Source organism: Podarcis melisellensis (genome assembly GCF_964234715.1).
Source record: "Podarcis melisellensis genome assembly, chromosome: 14".
Lineage (NCBI taxonomy): Eukaryota > Metazoa > Chordata > Lepidosauria > Squamata > Lacertidae > Podarcis > Podarcis melisellensis.
The window spans coordinates 51,841,724-51,858,711 of NC_138546.1; positions in this window are offsets into that span (position 1 = coordinate 51,841,724).

Consider the following 16,988-nt stretch of genomic DNA (forward strand, 5'->3'; position numbering starts at 1 on the left):
TCACAGAGTGTTTGTTGTGAAAGGAGATGGTTAGCCGCTTTGAGACTCCTTAAGGGGAGTGAAAGGCAGGGTATCAAGTCCAAACTCCTCCTCCTCCTCCTCTTAAAAATCAGAGCTTGCAAGTTGCATTCCTTCACGCTGTGCCTCCCTGTCTTGCTCTCTGGGTCACATTACTGCTGCTAACTGCTTCTACCTCCCTTAGGAATTCTCTCTCTTCTTCCTCTGTGTCTGCCTCTTCTCCACTTGTCAGTAAGGGAACGTTCCTGACATTTAAGAAGGTCAACTTCAAAAAGCTTGATGAACTTAAGGCTGCAGGGGATAGAAATGGGATTCAATATGACTTTAACAGAGTGGAGAACTGGGCCAAAACTAACTAGGCCAAAATGAATTTCAATAGGGACAAGTGTAAGGTTCTGTACTTAGGCAGGAAGAACCAGCTGCACAAATATAAGATAGGAGACACCTACCTGGCCAGTAGCACATGTGGATCTAACGATCTTAACAGACTACAAGCTAAACAGTCAACAATGTGATGCAACTAATACTCTTCTAGGCTTCATCAACAGAATTTGGGTATGTTTAACATAATTAAGAGGAAACTGAGAGGAGATATGATAGCCGCTAAGACTTAACAACTCGCCGGTTGGACTACTTTCCCTCATGCTTCTTGACAAATTCCAATCTAGTTGGTTGAAGGGCGCTCTCAGAAAATTGGCCACATATGGTCTCTCCCCAGAGTATTTATTAAGTTTAGAAAGGGGAAGGGCCAAGAACAGAATCAAAGAAAGACTCAGGGACATTGAAGCCCAAAATGACTTTAACCAACTTCCGATAACTTATAAACTCCTATACAATTCCCAAAGGCCCCATCTAGCAAACTATCTCAAAGTTCTAGACAACGCTAAACACCGATGGGCATTTTCCAGGACCCGCTTTAACGCTCTCCCTTCAGCTCTTCTAGAGGGAAGATACAACAAAATACCGATCGAACAAAGATTATGTCCCTGTAACAGCAACGAAATCGAAACAATCTGGCATGTCATCTTATACTGTCCATTATATCGAGACTCAAGAAAAGAGCTGATCAAACCGATTCTGAGGAAAATACCTCGTAGTACAGACGACACCTATATCAGACACCTGTTAGCTGACAAAGAGCCCGAAATTAACAGGCCTTTTTTTATATAAGATATTTATTAAAATTTTACAAAAAAGCATAGAAATACATACATCATAAAAAGAAAAAACAAAGATAACAAAAATACACAAGAATAAAACAAAGAATACATAATAAAACAGTACAAACAAAGATAATGAAAAAACATAAACAAGAAAAAAAACCCAATTTTTAACTCTATATTTGTTTAACCCTGGTTCTTGACTTCCTCACACCTCCCTTTTTTGTGTTCCCATTTATCAATCAAATTCAGCAAATCCCTACCCTCTTTCAATTCTCATTATTAATTATATAGCTTAACATAATATATCTCCAATCTTTCATCCCTTTTTAGTTCATTGTTACATATTCCATAACTTAGTCACTAATGCCATATTATTTTTAAATCCAACATCATCTTAGCATTCATAAAATTTGCAATATTTTTGAAGGTAATCTTTAAATTTCTTCCAATCCTCTTCCACCTACTCTTCTCCCTGGTCTCGGATTCTACCAGTCATTTCTGCCATCTCCATGTAGTCAATTACTTGCATCTGCCATTCTTCCAAGGTGGGTAGATCTTGTGTCTTCCAATGCTTTGCGATGAGTATTCTTGCTGCTGCTGTGGCGTACATAAAGAAGGTTCTACCCTTCTTTGGCACCAATTGGCCGACTATGCCCAGGAGAAAGGCCTCTGGTTTCTTCAAGAAAGTATACTTAAACACCTTTTTCATTTCATTATATATCATTTCCCAGAAAGCCTTAATCCTTGGGCACGTCCACCAGAGGTGAAAGAAAGTACCTTCAATCTCTTTACATTTCCAACATTTATTGTCGGGCAGATGATAAATTTTTGCAAGCTTGACTGGGGTCATGTACCACCTATATATCATTTTCATAATATTCTCTCTTAAGGCATTACATGCCGTAAATTTCATACCGGTGGTCCACAACTGCTCCCAGTCAGCAAACATAATATTATGACCAATGTCTTGTGCCCATTTAATCATAGCTGATTTAACCGTTTCATCCTGTGTATTCCATTTTAACAGCAAGTTATACATTCTTGATAGTGTCTTAGTTTTTGGATCTAACAGTTCTGTTTCCAATTTTGATTTCTCCACCTGAAAACCAATTTTTTTGTCCAAATTGTAAGCCTCTCTTATTTGAAAATAATGAAGCCAATCTCACACTTTATCTTTTAATTTCTCAAAACTCTGCAATTTCAATTTGTCTCTTTCTTGTTCTAATATTTCCCAATATTTCGGCCAGTTGGCCTCCATATTGAGTTTTTTCAGAGCCTTTGCTTCCATTGGTGACAACCACCTTGGGGTCTTGTTTTCCAATAGATCTTTATATCTTATCTAGACATTAAACAAAGCTTTCCTGACAATATGGTTTTTAAATGCTTTATGTGCTTTTACCTTGTCGTACCACAAGTATGCATGCCATCCAAATGCATTGTTAAAACCTTCTAAATCCAACATATCTGTGTTCTCAAGAAGCAGCCAGTCTTTCAACCAGCAGAATGCTGCTGATTCATAATAAAGTTTAAGGTCTGGCAGGGCAAACCCACCTCTTTCCTTTGCATCAGTTAATATTTTAAATTTTATTTTGGGCTTTTTGCCCTGCCAGACGAATCAATCAATCAATTCCTTTATTCGACCGATAGTCAGAAATAAAACACAGAAATAAAACACAATACAGAATTATGAACTAAAGCATCATAGGGGTACATGAATAAGGTAGGGCCACAGCACTAAACCTCCTACAGATAACCCACATCAAGGCATAGCCAGACGAATCTAGAAATATCTCTCTGCCGCTTCTTGAAACAGTCCATCTTGTCCACAATTTGCAATGCTTGAAACAAAAATAACATTTTTGGCAATACATTCATCTTTATAACTGCAATTCTACCCAACAAGGAAAGCTTCAAATTCGACCATATTTCTAAATCTTTTTTTTACTTCTGACCAACATTTCTCATAATTATCTTTAAATAAATTCAAATTCTTAGCAGTCATAAAAAACCCCTAGATATTTTACTTTCTTAACCAATGTTAAGCCTGTCTCTTTCTGAAACCTCTCCTTCTCAATCGGTGTTAGATTTTTCTCAAGCACCTTAGTTTTTGACTTGTTCAACTTAAATCCCGCCACATGACCAAATTCTTGAATCAGGTCTAATACCCTTTTCGTACTAGATTCTGGCTCCTGTAACGTCAAAACCAGGTCATCTGCAAAAGCTTTCAATTTATATCGTTTAACTCCGACCCGAATACCTTCAATCAGACGGTCCCTTCTAATCATGTTCAGCAGAACCTCCAGGACCGAGATAAAAAGTAATGGAGAGATAGGGCAACCCTGTCGTGTTCCTTTTTCTATCTTAAATTCTTCTGTCACCACATTATTAACTATCAATTTGGCCTTTTGTTCTGAATAAATTGCACTTATACCATTTTCAAACCCTTGTCCCACCCCCATTCCCTGAAGATTTTTCTTCATAAAATTCCAAGAAATATTGTCAAAGGCCTTCTCCGCATCTATAAAAATTAAAACTGCTTTTGTGTTAATATTCACTTGTAATTTCTCCAAAATGTTAATTATATTTCTTGTATTGTCAGACAAGTGTCTACCTGGGAGAAAACCAGCTTGGTCCTTATGTATCTCTTCAACCAATACCTTTTTTAATCTATTAGCCAAAATATCAGCAAAAATTTTGTAATCCACGTTTAACAGGGATATAGCGCGGTAATTCTTAAGTTGTGTCTTTTCAGACTCAATTTTTGGTATAAGTGTAATAAAAGCTTCTTTCCATGACTCAGGCGCCTTCTTCCCCTCCAAAATCTCATTGCAGACCTGCTTTAATGGTTGAATTAACCAGTCTTTCAAAGATTTATAATATTTTGCAGTTAACCCATCCGGCCCTGGAGATTTCCCCAGCTGCATATTCTGAATGGAACCTTCAATCTCCTGTTCTGTAATTTTGTGGTTCAGCATTATCTTATGTTTTTGAGAGATTTTTTTGTAATCCATTGGTTCTTAAAAATTGATCTATATCAGTCTCTTTCTGTGGCCCTTGTGTATAAAGTTGTTTAAAGTATCTCTGGAAGCACCTTCTGATCTCCACTGGATTCTGAATGTCCTTTCCTTCTATCTCAAGGTTTGTAATAGTATTTAACAGGCTTGTGGCAAAGTACTGTTACATTGCAACAAGAATAAGACGAGCAATGATGTCAACAACGAAGTTCAAATTGTAAACATCGAAGGAACGATAATAAACAGTAGTGACACCTGAATTGAATTCTTAATACCTTAAAAGTCGAAACCTGGTCATAAATACAAGCACCAATTCTGTGAATTGGCCATATTTCCACTGTTATTTGTAGCACAATACTACTTATAATGTCATATATATATATTTTTATAAATTGCTTTCTGGTCATTGACCATATTAAAGATATTTGATTTGATATGATAGCCATCTTCAAATGTTACAAGACATCTCCCTAGATTTGCTTTTATTGGCAGGCTCAAGGTGAACGGCACTTCCTCTGGCTGTCCACAGCTGCACTCTCCACACCCAGTTCCAGGTACAGCAGGTTTCTTGAGTTTCCCAGGGTGTCCAGAGGATGGGAGAAAGACCCCCTCACAGTTCTTTCTTCACTTTCACAAAGTGGCTCATTGTTACTTTGAACCTCCGGCTCAGGGATAAGGGGTCACAGGTTTCCCCTTCTCATAATTAGAAACCTTTGATGCTGGATATTAGACAACACTGCCACACACAATACTTTCAGACCTCAAATGTTACTGACAGTGAGTATCTGAATTGTGTACATAGAATCATAGAATAGAATCATAGAGTTGGAAGAGACCACAAGGGCCATCGAGTCCAACCCCCTGCCAAGCAGGTTCTGCCTCTCTCCATTTTATCCTCACAACAGCCCTGTGAGGTAGGTTAGGCTGAAAAGCAGTGACTGGCCCAAGGTGGGCTGAATGGGGATTCAGAGGCATCATGGTGCCTCTCATGGCTAACCTTCCAAGAGCTGCATGTCCATGATAAGCGAAGTCCATGCAAAAAGTGGGCAGGGAAATCTACACTCATTGGTAGGACCTATTGGTAGGTCATTCTGCCCCCATTCTTTCTCTCACTCATCCATCCTCCCCATTCAAATACATCCATGCACATTCATACAAACACACCCATACACCAATGCCACACGGTATTGCCACACCAATGCCAGACAGCATTTTAAGTCTTGCAGAAATGACCACCCATTGCATATCCTTTTGATGATAAATCTATGGTGCCCACATTTATAAAGGAAAAGTGGTAGGAGGCCCTTAATGACACCCACAAGGTCCACCCTTAGCTGAAGCACAGTCACTTAATCCAATACTGTAATAATAATAATAATAATAATAATAATAATAATAATAATAATAATAATAATTTATTTATGCCCCGCACATCTGGCTGGGTTTCCCCAGCAACTCTAAGTGGCTTCCAACAAAAGATTAAAAACACATTTAAACAACAAACATTAAAAACTTCCCGATACAGGGCTGCCTTCAGATGTGTTCTAAATGTCAGATAGTTGTTTATTTCCTTGACATCTGGTAGGAGGGCATTCCACAGAATGGGCACCACTACCAAGAAGGCCCTCTGTCTGGTTCCCTGTAACTTCGCTTCTCGCAGTGAGGGAACCGCCAGAAGGCCCTCGGTGCTGGACCTCAGTGGCTGACCTCAGTGGACCTCAGTGGCTGAACGATGGGGGTAGAGACGCTCCTTCAGGTATACTGGGCTGAGGCGGCTTAGGGCTTTCAAGGTCAGCCACCAACACTTTGAATTGTGCTTGGAAACGTCCTGGGAGCCAATGTAGGTCTTTCAGGACTGGTGCTATATGGTCTCGGCAGCTGCTCCCACTCACCAGTCTAGTTGCCGCATTCTGGATTAGTTGTAGTTTCCAGGTCACCTTCAAAGGTAGCCCCACGTAGAGCGCATTGCAGTAGTCCAAGCGGGAGATAACCAGAGCATGCCCCACTCTGGCGAGACAGTCTGCGGGCAGGGGGGTCTCAGCCTGTGTACCAGATGGAGCTGGTATACAGCTGCCCTGGACAAAGAATTAACTTGCGCCTCCAAGGACAGCTGAGAGTCCAAAAGTAGCTAAGGGAGCATCACAAATCACAAGGGCACTGGGGGTTCCTTTGGCCCTGCTATAACTCAAGCACGGAGCATTCGGACTCTTCCTCATGGCACACCAACAAGCAAGTTCTTAACAGAAAACCTCTCCATTTTCTTGGGACTGTCCAGGGATGTGTACAACAAAGCAGACAAAAGCATTTGAAAATATCTTTTAGTTGGCAAATTTGCTTTTCATTTATAGAATCCTCAGCTCTTTGCAGATATTAAAGGTGGATGTCTTGTGCAGATTGTCATCAATTCTCTCATCTGATTTCTGGGTCTTAATCTCTATTTTTTGTGATCATTTGCATTCAGGAGATGGTGCTTGCTCTTTCAACAAGGCCTGTGTATTGCAGAGTTTTGTTCAGCAAGTGGAAAAAAGGAAGGAAGGAAGGAAGGAAGGAAGGAAGGAAGGAAGGAAGGAAGGAAGGAAGGAAGGAAGGAAGGAAGGAAGGAAGGAAACCTGGCGCAGCTGAGGCTGCCTTATAAACAGGAACTTCTTGTTTTGATGGGCTAAGGGGGGCAATACCTGATAACAATGGGGAAACTTCAGGAACTCTTTGTCTTAAAGTCAAGCAGAGCCAATCTTCTACAATAATTTCCTACACCTCTACAAGTCTGCCTGCCTGCCCACATTCTCAGCCTTGCTTATTATTGATCCACTTTGGTGATTTCATAGAATCATGGAATTGTTGAACTAGAAGGGACCACAAAGGTCATCCAGTCCAGCCCCCTGCAAAGCAGGAATCTATTACCCAGTGTGGGGCCTAACCCCACATCCCTGAGATTAAGAGTCTCCTACAGTACCGACTGAGCTATCTTTGCCACCAAAGAGCTGAGGAGGCAGACAAAATGTTAGACTATGCCTTATGATCCCACAGCTCAGGATGGGAAATAAATCTACTTAAATTTGCAATTAAGCCTCAAGTGTATTTTCTACCCAAAGGAGATTTCCACTTTATGGCAAGATAGGATTTTGACCCCAGACAAGACTTTTTATTTATTTATGGCATTTATATCCTACCCTTTTTATCCTTGGTTCCCCTCTCCCCTCATTTATTCCCCACAACAGTCCTGTGAGGTAGGTTAGGCTGAGAAGCTAGGTGCCCACGCCCCCCCCCCTCCGCTGGCTGTTCCTGAGTCAGGAGTCTGACCAGAAGACTGTAATCTTTACCTTTCCAAAAGAAGAGGCAGTGAATAAAGAGAACACACCTGACTAATGTCTGGTCATATTTTTCTTTGCATTGTCAATCATTTTTAAGAAGAATAAGAAGAAAAAGTCATTGCTCACCAGCATGTACACCATGAATCTCTCCTGATTATTTAAACGCCTTCTGTGAAAGCAGCATTTTGACTGGGTCTTTCCATTTTTCAGGAAGACCATAGTTCTCCTTCCAGCCCACAGATGTTTTATTGGCCCATGTTTGGCAAAATTCCTTCAAGCCTGTAGGGGAACTTGTCATTTAATCAATGGAATGTCTCTTTTTATTTGCATTATTGATGGGAGACAAAGAGATAGTACCTCTGAATGGCTTTTATGTATAAGCTAAACAAGCTATAGCTTATGGCTCCACTCGCTTGGGGACCCCTCAAAAAAAATTAAAGGAAAAAACCTGGATGTACATTTCAAAAATATAAGATAAAAAACAAATAAAATAAAACCTACATACAGCAACAGTGGCAAATGGCTTTAGATACATATTAGGTCCATAAATTACCATATAGTATATATTCAACACAAAAAACAGCGACAATTTGTTGTTGACAAAGGACAGTTGGACATATAAAGGGCCCCATTACCTTCAGTAGCTTAAGGCCTCATCAAACCTAAATCCAATCCTGTCCACAGCTGGAGCAGGTCCAAAGCTCTCCACAACTGAACTCAGAACAACCAAAGATACATTTTCCATAAGATTTGAAGGAGCCTTGCCGTCCACCACCTGAAGCCTCGCTCTGCCTGATGACAGGACCTGCTCTGCCTCTCCACAGTGGCTGCTTGTCTCTGAAATACCTTATCATCTGCGGTCTGGCAACCCATGTCAGTTCAATATGGGCAGGTCAGCCAGGATATACAAAACAGTACAACCGCATTCACACAGCAGTTTAATCTGTTTCTCCAATGTCTCCCTAACTGTAAATTTCCACACTACATTTGACCTTTCAGACAACATAAAAACCCCTTCTAGAAATCCAGAAGAATATAGTGGAAGTTTAGCACACTTCTGTGTGAGCTGGTTCCAGAAATAATCAGTTTGCAAACCTATTAAACCAGAAACCAGATGGGATTTGGGGGGTGGGGTCCTGGCAGGCAGTTCTTTCCCACACCATTTCATGGGGGAATCCTGGTGGAACAGAAGCACGCATCTGCAGAAAGGGCCAGGGAGTAGTAATGGTCTCTACTGGAATTTGTTGTGTCACACCACACTCACTGGTGAGAATAAAACTTAGCACAACATACCAGTATATTGTGGAAAAGCCACAGCTCCATAATGCAAAAGGTACTGCAGTGTGAAAGGAACACTGGAACACAGAATCAGGAAAATCAATCCAATATTCCCTATGACTGAACACAACTACGACTAGATCAGTGGTTCCCAAAGTACTGCCCCTGGGGAAATAAAAAAAAAAGGTAAAAGTACCCCTGCCCGTATGGGCCAGTCGTGTCCGACTCTGAGGTTGCGCACCCATCTCGCTTAAGGGGGGGGCAGCGCTGTCCGCAGACACTTCCGGGTCACGTGGCCAGCGTGACAAGCTGCATCTGGCGAGCCAGCGCAGCACACGGAACGCCGTTTACCTTCCCGCTGGTAAGCGGTCCCTATTTATCTACTTGCACCCGGGGGTGCTTTCGAACTGCTAGGTTGGGGAAATAATAACGTGCAATTAATTGTTACTGTTTTGAATTTTATAGTGTTATTATATTCCTTGGTGAGTCATACAAATCACAGCTCTGAATAATGCTTTTTATAGGATCCAAGGAGGTAGTGATCTACAAAAGTTTTCAAACTACTAGGCTGGATGTTCTGGGATAAGGCCACTGCCAAGCAAATCTACTTAGGGGGTGTTTTTTGTAGTCTTCTTGAAATGCTGCTTTCCTCAAAGTTCCTCAGGAATGGTACATAAAATTTGTTTCAAAATTTATTTCAGATGAATTTATGGTGTTAAGTCATTGGAGCAACCAGTCAACAGAAGTTTGGGATGCCTACCCCCCCCCCCCCCCGTGCACCATGAGCTGTCCAACAATGCTCCTTCTATCAGGCTGCTGCTGGCTGTTGCCTATTAGCGTCTGAGATGGTCTGTTTTGAACTCTTGGACAACAAGCCCTGCTGCTACCAGCAAAATTTGGATAATATTTATGAAGGGCTCCAAGGAACAGCTCGAAAGAAGAATGTCTTTGAAGATAAACTGCTCCTGCCACCACACACACAATAAAGAGGAGAAATAGATGCCCACCTGCCATAATTCACCATGAAGCATTCTGATCTATAGCTGAAGGACTCTGAATAAGTCACCAGTTGTGATGGATCTGCTCACATGCCCAGGCTAGTTATTTTGTGCATCCACCAAGCAGTTCTCTTGAACAACTTTCCTTTCCCCTCGCCTTCCTCCTATTGTTCAAAATGCAGCCTTTGCAGAGATGAGATGACTTTAGAAAAGAAAGATGGATAATGAAACAAAGAGCCTTTCCCTTCGAGGTTGTGGTTCTTTAGCTCAGTCAGTAACTCATCCGAGTTGATGCTCCTTGAAGTTATCTATGTGCTTTCAGTGAAGGCTGCTCACAGCATAAAATGGAAAAGAACTGGAAGCAAGAGACAGGCTGGATGAATCTTGGCAGAAAGGTCAGCGACCACATGAGTGCTGAGAGTAAATAAACTCCCATCCCGACAGATGTATACTGGTTGTAGGGACACACAGAGCGAGATCTGGACCCTTCCCTGCTGGTCTATCACTTTGACAGGAAAATGGGGGGACTTGTGAATACAGGACCCATTGCCCCAGGAATAACACCGAGGGGTTTTCAGCAGCAGCAGGATGGTGCCACTTTAGGAGGCTGATGAAGAAAACCCTTTTTTGTTATTTTAATTCTGTGCTGCTGGTTTTTTCATGGATTTATTTCCTATGTATCTGTCATGAGCTGTCTTGTCCATTTTAAATGTGTGTGTGTTTGTGTATAGAGAGGAAAATTTTAATGAATTAATGAACAAATCTAGCTAAGGCTTTGCATGCTAAACAGACCCTAAAGCATCATCATCATTATTATTATTATTATTATTATTATTATTATTATTATTATTATTATTATATTCCACCCTATACTCACAGGTCTCAGGGCAGTTCACAACATTAAAATCAAAATATAAAAGCATAAAATACATAATAAAAACAAAAACAAGAATGAGCCAATAATCCCCAACACATTTTAAAAGGGCATTGAATGTTAATCAACCAAAGGCCTGCTCAAAAACGAACATTTTTGCCTGCCACCTAATGAAGGTGTCTGGTGAACTTCCCTGGGGAGAGCATTCCACAAGTGGGGAGCCAATGCAGAAAAGGCCCATTCTCGTGTTGCCAACCTCTGGACCTCTCAAGGAGGAGACACACAAAGAAGGGCCTCAGAAGATGATCTCAAGGTCTGGGTAGGTTCACATGGAAAGATGTGGCCCTGGAGGTATTGCTGTCCTTAGCCATTTAAGGTTTTCCATGCGCTGCTTTGGTTTCGCCAGAAGCAGCTTAGTCATGCTGGTCACATGACCCAGAAAAACTGTCTGCGGACAAACGTCGGCTCCCTTGGCCAACAAAGTGAGATGAATATCACAACCCCAGAGTCATTCGAAACAGGACTCAACAGTCAGGGGTCCCTTTACCTTTAGGTGAAAAACAGCACTTTGAATTTGAAATATACTCGGAGTCGAGTGTGAATTTTATGCTCTTTATTCAGCTCATAGTAGCAATGAATGAAGCTTTCCCCCAAAACATCTAGCATATATACATTACTTACACAATGATTGGCTAATTCCAGGCTGCTCCTGTAGGCCAATCAGGTTGCTGATTCACTTCCTCCAGACTGCTGCCTTCTGGATCCTATTGTTCTAGGATTCAGCTCAGTACATAACACCCCTCCCCTCTAAGTTCCAGTCCTGCCTGGGAGGTTGCATTCATTTGTAGTCCTCAAGGTACGCCAGCGCCTACGTATGCGTTGCGGCCTGGGGTGTTCCTTGGTCAGGGGTTCTGGTTCTGGCTTGTGTTCCAAGGCTGCTGGCTATGACAGGGCTGTTTGGTCTGGTGCAACCGGCCCGCTCGGTCGCGGCTCTGGCTCCGGTGTCCCCTCTGTACTTACTGATTCTGCCTCCCCTACCCACCCCTCCTGCTCTATGGCCTCACTGCCCAGCGGTCCCCTTGGGACCCCTCTGTCCCACCCTCCTCCTGGTTTTCTCCTGGGAATCGTCATATCTGGTTGCAGTGGCGGCGCCAGCATTGCCCGCCCCCCTCAGTTAGCACCTTGTACGACACGGGACCAGTCACCCTGGTGACTGTGGCAGGTACCCATGACGGGCCTGCCTCAAAATTCTTTGCGTACACTGGGTCCTGGGCCACGAAGGTCCGGGGGTTTCTGCCATTCCCCGCCATTTCCTCATCCTGAGCTCTGTCAGGGTGAAGGCGGTCCAGTCTAATTGCGAGGCAGTGGTCCATTACTAGTTCAGCTGGGCTCTGGCCAGTCGTTGTGCTGGGGGTGCTGTGCTGTGCTAGAAGGAATGCAGCGAGGCAGTACTCCCAGTCCCCTTGTGTCATACAGCGGTGGCAGAGTGGAATGGTGCTGAGCGGATGTGGCGGATGGTGTTCTGCGCTGTGAAGGTCTGGAATTCTTCTGACATAAATGCAGTTCTGTTGTCCGAGATGAGGGTATCAGGGAGCCTATGGGCTGCAAACAGCCTACCTAGTACCCAGATGGCTGTGGCCGTAGAAATAGATGCTATCAGTGCGACCTCCAGCCATTTGGTGTAGGAGTCCACCACTATGAAGAATGTTTTCCCCTGAAAGGGGCCAGCGAAGTCCACGTGCAGGCGTGACCATGGTGCTCGGGCGGACTCCCAGGACTGGACTGGGCCCCTTGTCAGCTTCGCCTTTGAGCCAGTGCCACCGACTGGGCTCAACCTCTTCAGCCCTGACTGGGCCAGGCGAGCTGGAAAGCACTTCCAGAGACCTTCCACGCAGGAAGCAGGTCTAAGTACTGTGGACTCACAACTCAAAGCTGTGAGCACCAAACTCACTTTCAGTAGTCAGCGGAGCACAGCAGAGCATGAACCACACGGACGACAGCTTCTGTAGAATAACTTCTTTTATTCTCTACAGCTACTATACAAACTAGGACGCAGGTGGCGCTGTGGGTTAAAGCCTCAGCGCCTAGGACTTGCTGATCGAAAGGTCGGCGGTTCGAATCCCTGCGGCGGGGTGCGCTCCCGCTGCTCGGTCCCAGCGCCTGCCAACCTAGCAGTTCGAAAGCACCTCCGGGTGCAAGTAGATAAATAGGGACCGCTTACCAGCGGGAAGGTAAACGGCGTTTCCGTGTGCAGCTCTGGCTCGCCAGAGCAGCGATGTCACACTGGCCATGTGACCCGGAAGTGTCTCCGGACAGCGCTGGCCCCTGGCCTCTTAAGTGAGATGGGCACACAACCCCAGAGTGTGTCAAGACTGGCCCGTATGGGCAGGGGTACCTTTACCTTTACCTTTTACTATACAAACTAACTACAGACTAAATGGAGACACTGGACTGCACTTAGTGTTACAGCTGCATGACCAGTGACCTTATCTATACACAGATAACACTCAGACTCCCCTTGAAGTCAGGCTGGAGCGGAATAAGTAATGAGCAAAATCCGCCCCCTCCTTTCTGAAAGATCAGCAGATTCTTGCAATGGGAGGGGTGAAATATCCTCACCTCTTGGGGGATCTGGGTGGGATTCTTGGCAGGCCTGGCAGTGTTTGACCCAGGCCTCTATCTCTCGATCGATCCCCGGCCACCACACATAACTCCTGGCAAGGGCCTTCATTCTCACTACCCCTGGGTGTGTCTCGTTTAGGGCTGTGAGGACCCTTTTGCAGAGGGGCTGGGGAACGATGACCCTGCTTCCCCATAACAGGCACCCCTTGTGGGCCGACAGTTCACATTTGTGGGTTGTGTAGCCAGCGAATTCTGTCCTGGCGCTGCTGCTGAGCCATCCCCTCCACACCCAGTCCAGGACCTGGGAGATGACCCTATCTTTTGTGGAATGGTGCGCAACTTCTTGTGCCTGAACGGGGTGGTCGGGAAGCAGCTCCAGGCTCATAACCTCTTGCATGGGCTCTGGGTCGGGGGGGGGGTCTGCTTCTCAGGGGCAAACAGGTCGAGCAACGGCTTGTGGTCAGTCACCACAGTAAAGGGCCGCCCGTGCAAGAAATCATGGATTATTTTTTCTCCCTTCATGATTGCCAGACCCTCCTTGTCGATCTGCGATTAGTTCCACTCAGCTGCGGTGAGCGTCTGGGGAAAGTATGCCACAGGCACCTCTTTTCTGTCTGGGAATTGGTGTCCCAGCACAGCGCTGATGCCGTAGGGCAAGGCGTCGCATGCTAGCACCACCGGCAGCCTCTCGTCGAAGTGTGCCAAGACCGAGTCTGAGATGAGCAAGTCCTTGACTCCTGGTGCTGGCTCCACACCCAAGGGGCCCGGTTGTCCAGGAGTCTGTGTAGGGGCTCTGAACGGGGCGGTCAGGACCTGGGAGATGACCCTATCTTTTGTGGAATGGTGCGCAACTTCTTGTTCCTGAATGGGGCGGTCGGGAAGCAGTTCCAGGTTCATAACCTCTTGCGTGGGTGCTGGGTCGGGGCTTGTTTCTGGTAGTGGTAGCCTGCTGAGGGAGTCCGCGTGGCCCATCACCTTCCCAGGGCGGAAGATCAGTGCATACTGGTAGCCAGCGAGGAAAACTGACCACCCAAGGAGTGGGGAGACAGCACTTGGGGGGTTGCTTCTTGGGGGCAAACAGGCCGAGCAACGACTTGTGGTCAGTCACCACGGTAAGGGTACAGGAAATCATGGATTTTTTTTACTCCCTTCACGATTTTTTTTTCTCCCTTCACGATTGCCAGACCCTCCTTGTCGATCTGCGATTAGTTCCACTCGGCTGCAGTGAGCCGTAGGGCAATGCCATAGGGCGAAGCGTCGCTTGCTAGCACCACCGGCAGCCTCTTGTCGAAGTGTGCCAAGTTTGAAATGAGGAAGTCCTTGACTGCCTGGAATGCAGCCTCCTGGTGCTGGCCCCACACCCAAGGCGCCCGGTTGTCCAGGTTTTGGTGTAGGGGCTCCGCTGCCACCACCTTATGGGGGAGGAAGGCATGGTAAAAGTTCAATAGTCCCAAGAAGGCCTGAAGTTCAGTTTTGCCCTTGGGTGCTGGGGCACCTCAAATGGCCCATACCTTGTCCCCAGTCGGGTGGACCCCTTCTGCGTCTACCATAAATCCCAGAAAGTCCAACTGAGGCACTCCTAGTAGACACTTTTCCCACTTCACCTTGAGACCCGCCGTCTGGAACGGTGCAGAACGGTGCGGAGGCGGTCCTCAAACTCCTCTGGCATGGGCCTGGTAATCAACACATCATTGAAGAAGGGGGTGACGCCAGGAATCCCTTTAAGCAGGGAGTCCATTAGATTCTGGAATATGCCTGGTGCCACCCTGACACCAAATTGTAGCCGCTTTATCTTGAACGCTCCTCTGTGCATCACAGTCGTCTGTGCCTCTGCTGTGGCCTCATCCCCCAGCAGCTGTTGATAGGCTTGGGCCAAGTCCAGCTTTCCAAATTTTTTTGACCCAGCCAGGGTGGCGAGGACATGGCTGACTGGGTATACATGGGCCATGAGGTCCTTGTTTATGGTACATTTGTAGTCTGTGCAGATGTGGACCGAAGCATTAGGCTTGACGGGTGTGACAATTGGGGTTTCCCAGGGGGCATTAGGCACCGGCTCCAGCACTCCTTGCTCCATGAGCCAGTCCAATTCCTTGTCTATGCTGGGTTTCAGGGCGAACGGGACCCGGCGGGGTCTAGCTGTAGGGCAATGCGGGGGGAGTATATCATCCCAATGCCCCTTCGAAAACCCCCAGAAACTCTTTGCATATGGTGCCCACGTCCACTTGTAAGCTAGTGCAGTCCACCCCCATAATTGCTAGCCCTAGTGGTCCAAACCCTGCCAATCCCAGTAAGCTAATGTAGGGGCCCTTGACCATAAGCAAGTTCAGTTGCCGCTTCCGCCCTCGATATTGCACCCTGAAGGTCCCCACCCCCATTGTGGGGACCTTACGTTTCTGGAAGTCCCAAAGGGTGAATGGGGCCGGCCTGAGTTTGGGACCCCTGTTAGGCCACAGTTCCCTTAAGCTCTGTGCCGAGATTATAGATAGAGCTGAACCCGTGTCAAGCTCCATGCGGCACGGGGCCCCCTCTATCTGTATCTCTACGTAAATTTTCTTTGTGTTGGAATGGGGCAACTGGTATGCCTGGCAGTCTGTGATCTCCGCCAAGTTGCCTTGGTGCTCTTGGGTGGGTCATCTGATGCCTGGCGTCGGGTGGGCCGAGCCTTACGCACTCGGGTGATGTGTCCCAATTTTCTGCACTGCCTGCACTCTGCGTTGCAGAAACAGCAGGTCCTCCTCTCGTGGCTCTCCCCACAGCTTGCACAGTTCCCTCCTTCTCGTCAAGGCAGTTGTGGTGTGTGCGTTGCTTGAGTGCACCTCCTCCCTGTCGGATTCTGAGTCGTCAGTGAGGTCTTCGTGGTGGACCCTCAGTTAGGGCAGCAGGCTCGGCTGTGCCTCTTGAGTCAACCTCTTGGCAGCTTCAGTTGCCAGGGCCTCCTCCAGAGCGACCTGGAACGTTAGGTCCTTCTTGGTGTAGAGGCATCGTTGCAGCTTCTCATCCCTCAGGCCCCCAACGAGGTGGTCACGAAATATGTTCTCCAACTCTGAGAAGTTGCAGAACTGGGCAGCTTGGCAGAGGGAGGTCACAAACCTGGTTATGATTTCCCCGGGGGCTTGCCGCTTTGCATAGAAGGCATTTCGGTAAGCTACCACTGAGGGCTGCAGTGAGAAGTGCCCCTTCAGCCATTCCATTATTGTTTTGTAAGAAACAGTAGCGACTTCTTCAGGCGCGAGGAGAGCCTGGGCGATTTCAAATGTCCCCTCTCCACAGACACTGAAGAATGATGCCCTCTTCTTGGTGTTGTTGGTGACTTCTTTAGCTTCTAGGAGGAAGTTGAAATGGGTGGTGTACCTATCCCAGTCTCCTGATGCTGGGTTGAACGGCGAGAAGCTGCTGTAAGTTGCCATTCTGAATTCCTTGCGTCCCGGAGCTGAAACCTGGCTACACGGTGCGAGGCAGCGGTGCGGCAGGCGGCAGTGCTGTGGTGCTGTGCATAGCAGTCAGCTCAGCGGGATCCCATCCTCATCGCCAGTGAAATATACTCGGAGTCGAGTGTGAATTTCATGCTCTTTATTCAGCTTTATTCAGCTCATAGTAGCAATGAATGAAGCTTTCCCCCAAACATCTAGCTATATATACATAATTTACACAATAGGCTCGTCCCCGTGATTGGCTAATTCTGGGCTGCTCCTGAAGGCCAATCAGGTTGC